This window comes from Chlorocebus sabaeus, chromosome 21, assembly GCF_047675955.1.
Source record: "Chlorocebus sabaeus isolate Y175 chromosome 21, mChlSab1.0.hap1, whole genome shotgun sequence".
NCBI classification, from domain to species: Eukaryota; Metazoa; Chordata; class Mammalia; order Primates; family Cercopithecidae; genus Chlorocebus; species Chlorocebus sabaeus.
Window position 1 is genome coordinate 102,010,821 of NC_132924.1, and position 18,721 is coordinate 102,029,541.

At 42.9% G+C, this 18,721-nt stretch overlaps 1 pseudogene; it reads right to left on the reverse strand.

The window, feature by feature from the left end:
- Positions 1–2,664: 2,664 nt before the first annotated feature.
- Positions 2,665–14,431, reverse strand: LOC140709598 (zinc finger protein 195-like; annotated as a pseudogene).
- Between the last annotated feature and the right edge of the window lie 4,290 nt (positions 14,432–18,721).

Consider the following 18,721-nt stretch of genomic DNA (forward strand, 5'->3'; position numbering starts at 1 on the left):
AGGTCAGGAGATCGAGACCACGGTGAAACCCCGTCTCTACTAAAAATACAAAAAAATGAGCCGGGCACGGTGGCGGGCGCCTGTAGTCCCAGCTACTTGGGAGGCTGAGGCAGGAGAATGGCGTGAACCCAGGAGGCGGAGCTTTCAGTAAGCCAAGATGGCGCCACTGCGCTCCAGCTTGGGCGAGAGAGCGAGACTCCGTCTCAAAAAAAAAAAAAAATGAAAATAAATATCAGCTTCCAAAAGTTTCCTTGTGTCCTCCTGTGATCCCTTCTTCCCGGAAACTTCCCCAAACTCTCTCCCCAACCCCCCATTGTCGCTTACCTGTTTTCTGTAATTATGAATTGGTTTATATTTTCTAGAATTTTATAGGAATACAATCGTACAATATTTATTATTTTATTTCCAGTTAAAATGGCTTTTATTCAAAAGTTCATACTGTTTTCTTGTCTGCTTTATTTCACTTGGTCTAATTATTTTAAGATCTATCCACATTACTGCATGTACTTTAAGCGGGCGAGTCATACCCTATTTGAATTATCTCTCAATAAAGCTGTTACTAAAAACAAACCACAATGAGACACCACTGCACATCCATTCGGACGACAAAAATTTAAAACAACAGACAACAGCAAGTGCCAGTGAGGAGAGGGAGAAATTGGAACTCTCATACCCTGCTGGTGAGTGGATTGTGTAATGATGCGGCCACTTTGGAAAACAGTCTGGCAGTTTCTCAAACATTTAAACATAGAGGTACCCTTTGACCCCAAAATTTCACTCATAAATATATATACCCAAGAGAAATGAGAACATGTGTCTACACAAAAGCCAGTATATGAATGTTCATAGCAGCATTATTTATTATTTATTATTATACATTTTTTAGGTGGAGTTTTGCTGTGTTGCCAGGCTGGAGTTCAGTGGTGTGATCTCCGCTCACTGTAACCTCCACCTCCTGGGTTCAAGCGATTCCCCTGCCTCAGCCTCCCAAGTAGCTGGGACTACAGGCGCCCGCCACCACACCTGGCTATTTTTTTATATTTTAGTAGAGATGGTGTTTCACCATGCTGGCCAGGATGGTCTCCATCTCTCGACCTCATGATGCACCCACCTCAGCCTACCAAAGTGCTGGGATAACAGGCGTGAGCCACTGCGCCCGGCCTATTATTATTATTTTTTGAGACAGAGTCTCACTCTGTCACCCAGGCTGGAGTGCAGTGGCGCGATCTCTGCTCACTGCAACCTCTGCCTCTGGGTTCAAGCAATTCTCCTGCCTCAGCCTCTGGAGTAGCTAGGATAACTGGTGCCCACCAGCATGCCCAGCTAATTTTTGTATTTTTTTTTTTTTTATTAGAGATGGGGTTTTACCATGTTGGCCAGGCTGGTCGCAAACTTCTGCCCTCAAATGATCTTCCCACCTTGGCCTCCCAAAGTGCTGGGATTACAGGTGTGAGGCACCACTGCTGGCCAATGGCAGCATTATTTATAATAGTCAACATGTGAAAAGAACTCCAATGTCCATCAACTGAGGAATGGGTAAACAAAATATGGTCTATCCATACAGTGAAATATCATTCAGGCATAAAAGCGAATGAAACACTGATACGTGCCACAACATAGATTAACCTTGAAAACATTCAGCCAAGTGAAAGAAGCCAAACACACACATACAAACCCCACATATTGTATGATTCCATTTTTATTTATTTTTATTTTCATTTTTTATTTTTTGAGACAGGATCTCACCTGTCTTCTAGGCTGGAGTGCAGTGGCACAATCTCGGCTCACTGCAACCTCCACCTCCTGGTTTCAAGCGATCCTTTGCCTCAGCCTCCCAAATAGTTGGGATCACAGGTGTGCGCTACCACGCCCAGCTACTTTTTGTATTTTTAGTGGAAATGGGGTTTTGCTACGTTGGCCAGGCTGGGCTTGAACTCCTAGCCTCAAGTGATCCGCCCACTTTGGCCTCCCAAAGTGCTGGGATTGTAGGCGTGAGCCGCCATGCCTAGCTTGATTCCATTTTTATATGAAATGTCCAGAACTGGCAAATAGAGACAGAAAGTGGATTAGTGGTTGCCCAGGTCAGAGTGAGGGTGGTTGGGGGCAATGAAGGTGACGGCTAAAGGGTACAGAATTTCTTTGTGAGGTAATACAAATATTCTCAAATTGATTGTGATGATGGTTGCACAACCCCGTACATATACTAAAAACTATAAAATTACATTTTTAAATGGCTACTTTTACATATATAAGTTATATCTCAATAAAGCTGTTACTGAAAAAATGTTCACTTACTGAGGTCATTCCATTATATGAATATACTTCGGTTTGTCTAGCCATTCACTTATTGATAGTCATTGGATTGGTTCCTGCTTTTGACTACTAAAAATAAAGCTGCAGATCAGTGAGGCGCTCACACCTGTAATCCCAGCACTTTGGGAGGCCAATGTGGGAAGATGGCTTGAGGCCAGAAATTTGAGACCAGCCTGGGCAATATAGCAAGACCCCATCTCTTCAAAAAATTAAAAAATTAGCCTAGCATGGTGGCTTGCACCTGTAATCCCAGCTACACAGGAGGCTGAGGTGAGAAGATCACTTAAGCCCAGGAGTGTGAGGCTGCAGTGAGCTATGATCATGCCACTGTACTCTAACCTAAGCAACAGAGCAAGACTCTATGTCTAAAAAATAAAATTCAGGCTGGGTGTGGTGGCTCACACCTGTAATCCCAGCACTTTGGGAGGCTGAGGCAGGTGGATCATGAGGTCAGGAGATCGAGACCATCCTGGTTAACACGGTGAAACCCCGTCTCTACTAAAAATTACAAAAAATTAGCTGGGCATAGTGGCGGGCACCTGTAGTCCCAGTTACTTGGGAGGCTGAGGCAGGAGAATGGCATGAACCCGGGAGGCGGAGCTTGCAGTGAGCCGAGATCGTGCCACTGCACTCCAGCCTGGGCGATAGAGTGAGACTCCATCTCAAAAATAAAATAAAATAAAATACAATTAAAAAATAAAGCTTCAAGCCAGGTGTGGTGGCACCTGCCTGTAATCCTAATTACTTGAGAGGTTGAGGCAGGAGGATCACTAGAGTCCTGGAGTCCAGCCTGGGCAACAATACAAGACCCTATCTCTTAAAAAAATAGCTGCTATGATTTTTTATTTGTCACTCATGCCTCAATAAAACTGAGGAAAAAAACAATAAAGCTACTATGAGTATTTGTGTACAAGTCTTTGTATGAACATGTGCTTTTTATTGGGTAAATAAGCAAAGGTAGAAAGGCTAGATCATATGGTAAGTATGTTTAATTTTTTAAAAAACAGATCAGCTGTTTTCCAAAGTGGTTTTATCATTTTACATGCCCATCAACAGTGTATGAGAGTTCTAGTTCCTCCACACTCTTATCAACACATGGTATGATCAATCTTTTTAATTAGATATCTAATAGGTATGCAGTAGTTTCTGATTGTGATTTTAATTTATATTTCCTTAATGTGCAATAATGTTGAACATCTTTTCATGTGCTTATTTGCCATCCATTTTTTTTGATGAAATATCTTTTTAGATCTGTCACCTACTTTTTGAAAAAAATTGAATTGTTTGCTCTTATTTGATTTCCAGAGTTCTTTATATATTCTGGATACAAGTCCTTTATCGGATATGGGCTTTGCGAATATTTTCTTCCAGTCAGTGGCTGGTCTTTTCATTCTTCTCATAGTGTCTTTTCAGGAAAAGAAGTTTTAATTTTCATGAAGTCCAGTTTATCGTATGTATTTCCTATTGACTGTGCTTTTAGTGTAGTATCCAAGACATATTATCTAATTCAAGGTCACAAAGATTTTACTTCTATGTTTTCTAGAAGTTTTGTAGTTTTAGATTTGACACTTAGGTGCATAATTGATTTTGGCTTAATTTTTATAACATGGTATGAGGTATGAATTGAAGTTTTTTTTTTCCACACAGAGCTATCCAATTGTTCTAGCCCAACTCACTGAAGCTATTCATTAGAAATTATCCTTTCTAATTGCCTTAGGGTATTTGTAAAAATCAATTGTGTATGTGTGTGTATGTGTGTCTGAACTTTCTATTCTGTTCCATCGATCTGTCTATCATGATGTTAATAGCACCTCATCTTGATGACTATTATTTTATATGAAGCCTTGAAATCAGGTGGTGTTAGTCCTCCAACTTTGTTACTCTTTTTCAAAGATATTTTGGCTAATCTAGATCCTTTGCATTTTCATGGGAATTTTTAGACAGTTTGTCAGTTTCTATAATTTTTTTTTTTTTTCCTGTAAAGCTGAGACAGAAACCCAGGGCTCTGAGGTCAGTTGGCCTAGATTCAAGTTTCATCTTTACCTCTTCATAACTGTCTGACTTTGGCCAAGTTACCTAACTTCTCTGCAATTCCATTTCTCGTTCATAAAGTTGAAATAGTAATATTATCATTCTCATGGGGCTGTGAAGGGCTTAGATGAAGTAATGCAGATAAGGCTGAGAGACTGAAAATACAAACAGACAATGGCCAGATCATATATGACAATAGAACTCTGGCCCACAACCTCTGCAGCAACCCGTCCAGGAAGCCAAACCACAGCCTCTGCAGCCATCAGGCCAGAACAGTCAGAACTTGACCAAGTCAGTAAATGCAGCTGTCCTAACTTCTGCCCCCACTTCCAACTCAGGACCAAGCACAGAAAGCCAAATATGGTCCCCAATCCAATCACACTGGTTGCTCCATTTCTAGTCAGTCCACCTCTAGCTTTCCCATGCCAACAAGTTCCAAGCAAGGCATAGCTGAAGACTTCCATGTTTCACTATAAAACTTTGCACAGCCCTGCCTGCCTGAGTCTCTGACAAATGCGAGTAATAGTGGCTGAGTCCCTGGCTAAAGCAAGCTCTGAATAAACAGCTTCTGTTTCTTCTCACTTGGGTGATTTTTGTTTATTTCCACAGTGCTTAACACTGTGCTTTCAGAGTTAGTGATTGCCCAATACATTTTATATAGAGCAGTAGAATTGTTTTGTCAAATGACACTTTAAACAGAATTCCAATAGATAAAACAAATAAAAGTGGCATTTCAATCGTTTATTTTATCTAAGTCAGTCAATAATAAAGGTAGGACTTTTGCAGTGATCTCAATAACATTAAATGAACATGATGGCTGATCCTTGCAACCACAAGATTTTTTAAAATCCTGATTCACATCATAAGAAGTTGCAAATGCCAAATTTCTGTTTTCTTTTAAACAGGTCACTTTGCAATTAAATATCTGTGGAACCTCTGAAGCACCTCTTGAAAACTCTAGGGCTCTCAGAAACATGGAGTAAAAACGTACCCTGATGTGAGGTCAGGGTACAGGGTCTTGATTTCAGTCCTAGTGATGCTGCAAATCTGCTGGGTAACCTTAGGCATGACCCTTGACCTCTGAGATTTGTTTCTCCCTTGTACATGGAAAGAGCTGAACTAAAGAACTTCTCAAAATTTAGTGTGCATGGATAACCACATGTATATACTGGAGGAGGGGGTGTGCCCACTTAAAATGTAGGTTTCTGACCCACCCAGTGGCTTCTGAGTCAGGGCCCTGGAATATGCATTTTAATAAGCACAGCTGATTCTGGTGCTGGTGACAATTGGGCATAATTTGAGTAGCACAGGAGCAAATGGTCTTTTAGGTCCCTTCTTGCTCTGATGTGTGTGATTCAGGTGGGATTGTTGAAGAGAAGTCACTGGGCTGCAACACTGGGAGAGGAAAAGTGAAGGAGAAAACCATTCAACAGTGGGGAAAAGGTTTTTTTGTTTATTTGTTTGTTTTTAAGCCTATTGTGTCAATATTCTACTTTATTTCTTTTTTCTTTTCTTTTCTTTTTTCTTTTTTCTTTTTTTGAGATGCAGTCTCGCTCTGTCGCCCAGGCTGGAGTGCAGTGGTGCGATCTTTGCTCACTGCAACCTCCACCTCCCGGGTTCAAGCGATTCTCCTGCCTCAGCCTCCCGAGTAAGTGGGATTACAGGTGTCCACCACCACACCTGGTCAATTTTTGTATTTTTAGTAGACACAGGGTTTCCCCATGTTCGCCAGGCTGGTCTTGAACTCCCGACATCAAGTGATCGGCCCACCTGGACCTTCCAAAGTGCTGGGATTACAGGTGTGAGCCACCACTCCCGGCCAACATTCCACTTTTGAAAGCCCTCATGACCCTGGTCCAGAAGGACTTGGATTCCTGGCCCTGATCTTCAAGCCCTTCGTAGAGGCAATTCACATTTTATTCTCCGTGAGACCACAGGAAGAAAAAAAAAAGCACCCTCAAATTTCCCAACACCGTGCCCTAAATTTCAATGCACCAGAGATGAAATGCAACTTGCGAAATGCCTCCCTGCTCTTCTGCTCCACAGTTTCTCCATAGCTTGGCTTGGGGCAAGAGGGGACAGAGCAGGGTTTGGCCAGTCCGGAATCTAGCCCTCGAAGCCGGATTAAACCCGGGCTACAGCTCATGCACTCCGACTCCTCTCGAGTCTGCAACTGGGTCCCAGCTCAGTGTGGCCATATCGCCCTCTTGGGGTAGGGAGCGGGACTCCGTCTGGCAAGGGGAACAGACGCCAGGGGCTGACTGCAGCAAAGAAGCTCTTCTTGGATCCCAGGCAGGCGCGAGGAGGGAAAAAAGGTATTACCAGACAGACGCTCTTCATTATGACTTTTTCTATTTTTTCCTCTCCCTTTGTGCTTCCCAAACCCAGTTCTCCCCCTTATCCTTGCCCACTATTAAAAACTGTTTTGTCATGAGAAAACCTGCAGTTTACAAGGTGTTTTCACAAACTTCGTCTCATGTGAGACACTCTCACTGCCTTTTCTCACTTCTCTTCCAGAACGAGAAGAAAAAAACTGGAAAAACCAAAAAACAAACAAACAAAAAACTGAAAAAAATTTACAAATGCCTTTCTAGTATTTTGCATAAGGGTAGGCTTGCCCACAGCCTTGGTTTAGGTTCCAGGACCAGTTATCTTGGAGCTGAGATCATAACCTTCACCCCTGTAAAGACCCCTTAGCTTTGTGGTCACAAATAGAGTCTTAAACTTGCCAGGGTTTGGTCACAAGAAGAGAGAGCAAAGCATATGACCAAAGCGACACAAGGCCGCTAAACAATTGTTTTTTGTTTCATCAACCTTTTTTTTTTTTTTTTTTTTTTAAGAGGCAGGGGTCTCAATGTGTTGCCCAGGCTGGACTTGAACTCCTGGGCTCAAGCAATCCTCCCACCTCGGCCTCCCAAGTAGCTAGGATTACAGGTACACACTGGTGTACCTAGTGTACACTAGTGTAACTAGTCTGGCTAATTAACGTTTAATTTAATTTAATTTTGAGATGGAGTCTCCCTCTGTCGCCCAGGCAGTGGCTCCATCTCGGTTCGTTACAACCTCCACCTCCCGGGTTCAAGCGATTCTCCTGCCTCAGCCTACCGAATAGGTGAGACTACAGGCGAGTGCCACTACGCCCAGCTAATTTTTGTATTTTTAGTAGAGATGGGGTTTCACCGTGCTAGCCAGGATGGTCTTGATCTCCTGGCCTCGTGATCCACCAGCCTCAGCCTCCCAAAGTGCTGGGATTACAGGCATGAGCCACCGCGCAGGCCTATTTTTTTGCGATAGAGTCCCACTCTGTCACCCAGGCTGGAGTGCAGTGGTACTGATCTTGGCTCACTGCAACCACTGCCTCCAGGGTTCAAGCCATTCTCTTGCCTCAGCCTCCCAAATAGCTGGGATTACAGGCATGTACCACCACACCCAGCTAGTTAATTAACTTTAAAAAATAATAATCAAATTATGGGCCAGGTGTGGTGGCTCATGCCTATAATCCCAGCACTTTGGGAGGCCGAGGCAAGTGGATCACTTGAGGTCAGGAGTCCCAGACCAGCCCGGCCAAGATGGTGAAACCCCATCTCCACTGAAAACACAAAAATTAGCTGGGCATGGTGGCGGGCACCTGTAGTCCCAGCTACTCAAGAGGCTGAGGCAGGAGAATCGCTTAAACCCAGGAGGCGGAGGTTGCACCGGGCAGAAATTGCGCCACCGCACTCCAGACTGAGTGACAGAGCAAGACTCCATCTCAAAAAAAAAAAAAAAAAAAAAAAAAAAAAAAAAAAAATAATCAAACTATAACAAAATCAGAAAAATGTGCAAATCATAAATGTACCATTCAAATAATTTTCACAGAGTACACTTGCTTAACTAAGGCTCCAGATCAAAAAAGAGAACATTACCAGCATTCCCTAATGCCCCCCTTCATGTTCCTTCCAGTCACAAATCACCCCCACCGTAACTCCTATTATGATTTTTAACATCATAGATTAATTTTATCTGCTTTTGAATTTCATATAGAAGGAATCACACAATATGTACTCACATATATGCCTTTTGCTGAACACTGTGAATTAATCTATATCGTTGTACACCATTCTTTCCTATTGTGCTAGCATGCCATTGTAGAAATATACCACAATGTATCCATTTTATACATGGTAGACATTTCGGGTAATTATAGTTTAGGGCTATTATAAGAGTGCTTCTTTAAACATTCTTGTATTCATGAAAAAACAGCATTTTCTAGAGTGATCAAAGGGATTAATGGGACATTTATGTACCTAGAAACATGATTTATATATATGGATATAAGAAAACAACAGGCATTATGAATCCTATTTATTTATTGAACTTCCATGTTTATTGCAGCACTATTGACAATAGCCAAGATATAAAATCACCCTACAAGTGTCCATAATCAAATGAACGGGTGAGGAAAATGTGGTGTATATACACAATGTAGTATTATTCAGCCATAAGAAAAGAAAATCTTGTCATTTTCAATCATGTGGACGAACTGGGAGTACATTATGTTCATTGAAATAAGCAGACACAGAAAAACAAATACCTCATAATCTCACTCATATGTGGAATCTAAACAAGTTGACCTTGTTGAATCAGAGAGCAGAATGGTGGTTACCGGAGGCTGGGGTTTTGCGGGGAGAAGGTTTGGGAGATGTCTGTCAAAGCACACCTAATTGCAGTTAGCTAGGAGGAATAAGCTCGAGAGATCGGTCACACAGCATGATGACCGTAGTTAATGATGATATATTCCATCTTTGAAGAATGTTAAGTGCTCTCACTACAAAAATGATAACTCTGTGAGGTAAAGTACTTAATTGGCTAGGATTAAGCATTCAACAATGTATATATACTTCAAAACATCATGTAAATGATAAATGCATAAAATTTTATCTGACAATTTAAAAATTAAATTATATATCAATATATCTACCTATATATATCTATCTACACATATATATGTGTGTGTGTGTGTGTGTATATATGTATATATTTTTTTTCCCCTGAGTCAGGGTCTCACTCTGTCACCCAGGTTGGAGTGCAGTGGTGAAATTATGGCTCACTGAAGTCTCTACCTCCTGTGCTCAAGTGATCCTCCCACCTCAGCCTCCCAGCTAGGTGGAACTAGAGGTGTGCACCATCATGCCTGGCTGTTTGGAGGGTGTGTGTAGAGACAGAGTCTCACTATGTTGTACTGGCTGGGTCTTGAATTCCTGGGCTCAAGCATTCCCCTCGCCTCGGCCTCCCAAAGTGCTGGAATTAGAGGCTTGAGCCACTATGCCTGGCCAAAAAACTAAATAAAATTTTAGAACACGTTATGAAAGGACAGCAGTAGGCTGGGCACAGTTGGCTCACACCTGTAATCCCAGCACTTTGGGAGGCCGAGGTGGGTGGATCACCTGAGGTCAGGAGTTCGAGACCAGCCTTGCCAACATGGTGAAACCCTGTCTCTACTAAAAGGACAAAAATTAGCAGGGCGTAGTGGCACATGCCTGTTATCCCAGCTACTCGGGAGGCTGAGGCAGGAGAATCGCTTGAACCCCGCAGGCAGAGGTTGCAGTGAGCCGAGATCATGAGCCATTGCTCTCTAGCCTGGGCAACAGAGCGAGTCTCAGAAAAAAAAAAAAAAAAGGAAGATAGGATAGCCATATTCCAAATACTGAGTCTGTGTCTTTGTCATAACCTTAGCTGAAATTATCAAAAATATATAGTTCTTGTGGTGTTTTTGTTGTTCCACTACTTAGTCCTAAGCATACAAACTCTGATGATTACCAGTGTGTTTAACACACAGCACACAACACGGAAGCCACTGAAGTACTTTAGGACTTTGACTTTAACCTTGTGCACCTGGAGTTTCTAGTGCTGATGGTGATGGCGTGGAAGACACTGCAGAGGCAGGAAGTGGTAACAGTTCTATTTCTGGCCACTCTGAACACAGAATAAAGTTTGCATCCAAAATCACTGAAGAAATGTTTCAAACCACAAGCTTCTGCAGGCCAGGCACAGTGACTCACACCTGTAATCTCAGCATTTTGGGAGGCTGAGGTGGGAGGATGGCTCAAGCACAGGAGTTTGAGACCAGCCTGGGCAACATAGTGAGACCCCATCGCTACAAAACAAACAAAACAAAACAAAAACAAAAGCTTCCACAGTCTCTGAGAATTTTCTAGAATGACCAAGGACTTGGTTATAGTTAGGTAACTAAGAATAAAAACTGTAGACTGTGAACTGCACCCATTAAAATAAAGGAAGACATCATATATGAAAGTGAGAAATAGGCCAGGTGCAGTGGCTAACACCTGAAATCCCAACACTATGGGAAGCCAAGTCAGGAGGATCACTTGAGACCAGGAGTTCAAGACCAGCCTAGGCAACATTGTAAAACCCTGTCTCTCATGCATCACTTACAAAACTTATAAGTAAACCACAAATGGCCTGTCCACTTATATTTTCTTCATGCCTCTTACATTTCAGAGTTCTTAATCTTCCATAGAAAAGTGTATATGAATGATGTCCTCCCAAACTTTTCCTGTCTTTCCTTAAATGTAAATTCTCAAGGCTACAGCTTCCATATCTTCCCAGTATCATTTTTTGGAGTGAATCTTTTTTTTTTTCCCGAGACGGAGTCTTGCTCTGTCGCCCAGGCTGAAGTGTAGTGGTGCAATCTCTATTCACTACAACCTCCGTCTCCCAGGTTGAAGCAATTCTCCTGCTTCGGTCTCCTGAGTAGTGGAATTACAGGTGTGCACCACCATGCCCAGCTAATTTTTGTGTTTTTAATAGAGATTTTCACCATGTTGGCCAGACTGGTCTTGAACTGGCTGGTCTCAAACTTCTGACCTCATGATCTACCCACCTTAGCCTCCCGAAGTGCTGGGATTACAGGTGTGAGCTACCGCACCCGGCCTGGAATGAATCTTTTATGCCCTGCTCTGGCAAAAGGTCTTGCGTGAAATGTAAATTCTTTCTTGCCTTAAATGTAAAATTTAAATTCTGTCTTTCCTTAAATGTAAATTCTCAAGGCTACAGCTTCCATATCTTCCCAGTATCATTTTTTGGAATGAATCTTTTTTTTTTTTTTCCCGAGACGGAGTCTTGCTCTGTCGCCCAGGCTGAAGTGTAGTGGTGCAATCTCTACTCACTGCAACCTCCGTCTCCCAGGTTGAAGCAATTCTCCTGCTTGAAATGAGAAGACACAACTGGGTGTTTGGCTTCTGTCTCCTGTCTCTTCATATTCCAGGGCTCTTTCCTTTGCTCCAGGCAGGTGATCACGTCTGGCTTAGATATAGCAAAACCCAGGGAGGCCAGGTTTCTGTAGTTGTCTAACATCACATCCCTATACAAATTCTGCTGTGCAGGGTCCAGGCATCCCCACTTCTCTGGAGAGAATACAGCCACATCCCTGAATGTCAGCAGACTCACTTGCCAGCTTCTAGGGTGTCCTGGTGTTCTCCTTATGGATCTCTGAGTACCTGCAGATCACAGGTCTGCCGATCACAGCCCATTCTTGTGTTAGTTTTTGGGAAATATATGCACACCTTTCTGTTGGCTTCATAACTAGGAGTGAAATTGCTGGGTCATAGGATTGCTTTCACTGATACCTCCAGTTTTCCAAAGTGGTGTATTAATTTACACTCCCATCAGCATTATATAAGAGTTTCATGTTCTTTACAACAATTGGTATGTTATTTTTCATTTAGTTATCCTGGTATGGGGGTAATGGTATTTATTGCCTTGTTCTTTTAATTTACATTTCCTTAATGACTAAAGTACGTTTTCAGGAACTTATCAGCCATTTGGTTTGGATATCTTCTTTTGTCAAGTGCCTATTTAAGGCTTTTAGGCAAACAATTTAAAGTCTGAATTTATCCACCATGAATGTGATAAGAGCATTGTTAAGAACTCAATTTAATCCCAAACAAGCAAGTTCTATTCATGAGTGACATTGAGAGATAATTCTTACACCTGTATGGTATTTGCATGATCTCATTTGGCTAATACAGCAAGTACTCTGGAAAGTAGAAGGCTGAGGTTATGTTTTACCTGGAAGGAAGCTGTCTTGGAGGGGTTGTGACATGCTCAAAATAAGTGGCAGAACCAAGATTCTCAAGGTTTTGCAACTTCCTTACCAAATACTCATTTCACCATAGTAGTTCTTAACTCCATTTAATTCCTTTATAATAAATATTTTATATCATCCCCTTTACTACTATGAAATTAAATATGTACTTTCAAAAGATAATCAAGCCAAACACGGTGGTGCCCACCTGTAGTCCCAGATACTCAGGAGGCTGAGGCAAGAGGATCTGCTTGAGTCCCTGGAGTCTGAGGCTGTAATATGCCATGATCATACTGTTGAATAACCACTGCCCTCCAGCCTGGGCAACAGAGTGAGACCCTATCTCAAAAAAAAAAAAAATGATAATCAATATATTGCCTCTATGTTATAAAGGAGAAATAAAAGGGTAGTACTTTATAATAAATAATTACTGGCCTGGCACAGTAACTCATGCCTGTAATCCCAGAACTTTGGGAGGCCAAGGTGGGAAGATCGCTTGAACCCAGGAGTTCAAGAACAGCCTGAGCAACACAGGGAGATCCTCTCTACAAAAATTTTTTAAAAAATAGCCAGGTGTGGTGGAACATGCCTGTGGTCCTGGTGACTTGGGAGGCTGAAGCAGGAGGATCATTCAGGATTGCTTGGGCCTGGGAGGTGGAGGCTGCATTGAGCCATGATCACACTATTGCACTCCAGCCTGGGCAACAGAGTGAGACCCTATCTCAAAAAAAAAATGATAATCAATATATTGCCTCTATGTTATAAAGGAGAAATAAAAGGGTAGTACTTTATAATAAATAATTACTGGCCTGGCACAGTAACTCATGCCTGTAATCCCAGAACTTTGGGAGGCCAAGGTGGGAAGATCGCTTGAACCCAGGAGTTCAAGAACAGCCTGAGCAACACAGGGAGATCCTCTCTACAAAAATTTTTTAAAAAATAGCCAGGTGTGGTGGAACATGCCTGTGGTCCTGGTGACTTGGGAGGCTGAAGCAGGAGGATCATTCAGGATTGCTTGGGCCTGGGAGGTGGAGGCTGCATTGAGCCATGATCACACTATTGCACTCCAGCCTGGGCAACAGAGAGAGACTCTGTCTAAAAATAAAATAATAATTACAATGATTACAAATAGAATAATTAATAACTAAATAATTATAAGGAAAATAATAAATTCTGGGCTCTGCTGTATTAGAACATGTAATGGAATGATAGATAGTTTCCTCTACAAACAGACTGTCTCTGCTGTCCCTGACATAATTTTCCATATTGGTGAACAGCTCTAGGTAAAACTGTGAACAAAACAAAGTACGATAATCTTTTATATGGTAGTTGTATTCCAGAGAAATTAACTGTTAATTTTTGACGTTTTTAAAATCATTTTCTGAGTTTTACACTCAGATAATTATGGACAGTTTTTCACCTACATGAATATCTGAGGATACATTCGAAAGCTGGACAAGTCTTTATTTTACAGGATTGTCACATTCATTGCAGAACAACATAGCAGCCCTGGCCCCATGCCCCCTAAATGGCGGTAGGGTCCTGCAATCTTTGTGACAACCTGCAGCTCCTTGGGGTGGTACTTCTCCTACTGACAACACTACACTACATGCACTGTCCAGCAAATGTCCAGCCCGAAATATGCAACGTAACCAAAAAGCCAAGGTTTGGCTGAGAAAGACCTGGGTTTGGCACTCAGTCATTCACTCTCAGTGAGACCCCGAGTAAGCCGCTTCACATCTCTGAGCCTTGGTGTCCCAACTATGAGGCTGGCCTCTGCATTTTGTAGAAGCGGCAGCATTTACTATGTCTCACTGCACCTGCTGCAAGCTGCTTGGAGCAAGTCTCTGTCCTTCCCACTCCATGGCTTAGCTGCTCGATCAACCACCCAGCCCTGCCCCACATTGGCAGCGATTTGCAAAGTTGACCAGTTAGTTACTCACGCACATAGTGCTTTTGATCTTCCCGCTCCCTGTTGATAAATATGTTCAGCAGTAACATGGTAGATATTAGTATGAACTATCACCATCAGGAAAAAGGTGTTAAAATGTATATCTATTGGCTCAGTAGAAAATACTCCTTAAGGCTTTAGCTGTCGAAAAAATATACTGTTTGACACTTTCTCAAGTCCAAATGCAGTAGCTCATCGTAACCAAAATCTTGGTAAATATAACACCTTCCCATTGGGATTCCAACTGCAGGCCTTGCTAGCACGTGCCTTCTTGAAATGTGTGATAATTAACTGCTTGAAAAAATAGAAATCAAATTAGTGACTGACGTCACAGTGGATTCAAAAGTATGACCACAGCTTAAATTCAAAGGCACAGGAGTGCAGAATATGAACATATCATTGTTAAAGTACAATTTTTTAAAAAAGTTGATAACATGAACATATACTAATATCAAATTAACATGCATCAAACATTTTATTCAACTCAATTAATAAAGGAACCAATAAGATGTTACAACAAATTTGAATGAGAATTTTACCTACAGAGGTTTATATTCTCCACTGGGCAAGGTATGTTTGTTTGTTTTCTGAGACAAGCTCTCGCTCTGTCACCCAGGCTAGAGTGCAGTGGCATGATCTCAGCTCACTGCAGCTCGACCTCCCGAGTTGAAGCAATCCTCCTGCCTCAACATGCGCCACCATGCCGGGCTAATTTTTTTGTATTTCTTGTAGACATGGGGTTTCGCCATGTTGCTCAGGCTGATCTCAAACTCCTGAGCTCAAGCGATCTGCCTGCCTCAGCCTCCCAAAGTGCTGGGATTATAGGCATGAACCATTGCGCCCAGCTAGACAAAGTATTTTTAAAGTTCTATGAACAGGAATCATTTGCGTTACTATGGACAAGAAGCATTTGTATTGCTGCCAATTTCTACAACTTAACTTCTACCCTAAAGGCTGTAAAACAATCTGGCCTCCTATTGCTGCTGTAGCGTATTACCCATAAACTCCATAGCTTAAAGCAACACAAATTTATCTTACAATTCAGTTGGAGTATCTGACAGTTGGAGGACAGAAGCCCTAAATGGGTTTACTTGGCTGAAATCAAGGTGTTGGTGGGGCTATGTTCCTTCCAGAGGCTTTGGGGAAACCCGTTTCTTCACTTTTTCTACCTTTTTTTTTTTTTTTGAGAGGGAGTCTCTCTCTGTCACCCAGGCTGGAGTGCAGACTACACCCTACAATCCACTGAAAGGACACCAAATAATCTCTTTTGTACTTTTCCTAGTCTTTAACAGTTTTTCCTGGCAATGTCAAGGCTCATAGCAAGGGCGATTTTGCAAAACACAAGATCACACAGCCCTGGGCCCATGGTCCCTGTGAACAACCAACCACCTGAGCAGGGGAGCAGTTGCCACTTTCACCAGGACATGGTCACTTTGTTCCTACCCAGCCAACTTGGCTTGTTTCCCTTGGTCTCTGCAAGGGTTAGAGTTTTTCACCCCTCGTTACTGATTAATCACATTATATTCCCTTCCCTCCATCCTGGAGGGATGAAAACAGAGGAGAAACATTTAGTCTATAAACTGGGAAAGAGTTAGAAGGAGACAACAAGGGAAAAGAGACATACAAGTATTAATAGGACACGGACAAAGTCAAACCTTATCCACTTCATAATTTTGTGTAGATCTGACGTTGTTCCAGGGCTGGGGCAGCAAGTAGAGGCAACAGAGAGTGGGGTGGAGATGTCTCTCCACACTGACCTCTTTGCCAAACCCATTTGGCTCTTGTGGAATAAGGGGGAGCCAGGACATCCCCTATAACAAATCCAAGATGGCTTCACCCTATTAACTGTGTGGACATGGTGAAACAGAAGTAACTAGCCACTCTTGATTAAGCCAACAATTTTCAAACTACTCCTGCTCAAAGCTCCATTTAACACTGACTTTTCCCGCTGGTTAGTTACTCATCTCCTCCTTGCTGAGCAAATCCTCCTAAACAAATGGCAATTAACTAAGACATAATGAGGAGCTGCCTGATGGAGGCCAGAACATAGTTTCAGTCAAAGCCAGAGTAATTCATTCCTTCCCTGAACAGACACCAACTGAGCCTCTGCTGAGTGCTAGGCACCAGACTGACTCCATGGGAAATAAAAAGAAGCCCATAGTCCTGCCTTCAAGGAGCTCCCAGTCCAGTGGGTGGAGAGGTGAGGGTGAAATTGCATGTCCAAAAGCAAAGAGAGGGAAGAAGAGAATTTCAGAATGTTGGGAGAGCAGTAGAGAAAGCACGAAGATGTAGACACAAAGGGCTGTGTTCTTAGCTGGGAACTTCAGGTAGAAAGAAGTGGCTGGAGCTAAGAGTGAATGGGAGGTGAGACTGCAGAAGGAGAGGAGGGCCAGGCTAATGTAAGCATGCCTTGAAACTGGGGTTCAATGAGTCCTTCATTTGCTAGGTGTTTGTTGAGTACTTCCTATGCACCCAATACTGAGTCAAGTCCTGCTAACATAAATACAACTGAATACGAAATGGCTCTACCCTCAATAAATCACAATCTAGTGAAGAGAAAGAGCTATGGAAATGCTCTCAGTAGAGCAAGTTAAGTGAAAAAATAGATGTGCTTAAGTGCTAAGCAAACTCTGCCCACAGGAATAGGGAGAGGAAGGCAGGCCCCTTGGGAGGTTTTGCAAAGGAGTCATATAATTAGTAACATGCCTCTTGGCATGTTAGAAGTAGAAGACAAGAGGAATTAGGGGATGACAACTCATGATCTACTCCAAGGGTCTATGTTTATAGATACTCTAAAGGCACAAAACTCATCACGTCCAGCTCAGTTGGGTAGTTGATGGCTCAGTACCCACTGCACCAAGACAATCTGAGGGCAGATTTCTTTTTTTTTTCTTTTTCTTTTTCTTTTTCTTTTTTTTTGAGATGGAGTTTCACTCTTGTTACCCAGGCTGGAGTACAATGGCACTATCTCGGCTCACTGCAATTTCCACTTCCTGGGTTCAAGTGATTCTCCTGCTTCAGCTTCCTGAGTTAGCTGGGATTACAGGCATGCGCCACCACACCCAGCTAATTTTGTATTTTTAGTAGAGACGGGGTTTCTCCATGTTGGTCAGGATGGTCTCGAATTCCCCACCTCAGGTGATCTGCCTGCCTTGGCCTCTCAAAGTGCTGGGATGACAGGTGTGAGCCATTGTGCCTGACCTGAGGGCAGATTTCAATGCTGCACACATTCCTTTCTTCCCTTCTGCTGCATGTACTTCCTCCTGCATTACGTGCATTGGACGGGTTTCTCCCTGCCCTGAAGTTCTGCAGTGAAGCCCAGGATCTGGTTTCTCCCGACTTTTGACCTTGGACTCACTGTCTGGCTGCAATGTCCTTTAAACTGCTGATTCTATGAAAGGCCTTTGGGTCATATCAACTGCTGCTACCAGTTATTCAGTAACTAACTCACAAGCTCTGAGATCCCCAATCAGGTGAGAAGGAAGAGCTTGCAGGGGCTCCGCATTCGCTCCGCTTGGCTAACTTGGCGTTGTAAAGAAACTTTCTCCTTCTAGAGGTGAATTCCAGCTTTTATAGTCAGAGGAGCCAAAGTTCTGAGCCTGCAGCGCCATTCCCATCCTCCCCTAGTGCTTGCCAAGGCCACAGTCTTCTTCCTCCTCCCCAGCACTGCACCAAAGCCTCTGCTGTTTCATGCTAGTCTGCTTTGTCGGCATCATTTTTTGACCCTCCCGGCCTCATACTTTGGGGCAAGGAAAATCATAGAACAATTTCTGTTTTCCTGACCTATTGAGAAACTCTGAAATGGTTTGTGCCCCTCATGTAGTCAGAGAGACCCCAAACAGGATCCATTCTGCTGGATGCCTCATGGGACCATTTGGAATACAAAAGATCCCAGCAGGCATCAGTCACCTGCCATTTCAGCTAAGGAAGGAAGAGTGAGCCTCTCTTTCATCGCATTCTGCTTCCTAGCTCTGGATTTGACCTGTGTGCAAACTTCCAGGGTGGCTTGAGCATAACGATGCTATCAATCAGCTCAGATGCCCTAGGAGGTGGCCTTATACAGAAATGGTAGCCTTGTGGTATGGCACAAATGTAGGCTGGCTACCTGTCTACACCTGCTCACCAGTCTGGCCAAGCCCTGAGACTGGCTGGACCTGTCCACAGCACTGAGGCCTATGGGGTCAACTATAGCTGTGTGCATGCCCATACAGGTAAGTGTCATTTATGCTATGGGGTGGGACTTGCTGCGTCCCCCTCCTCCAATAACCTGCCAATTCCAATCCATGTGTACCTTCTTCTTTTTCTTCATGCTGGCACTTTTCTCCCCCCAGCTTTTTTGG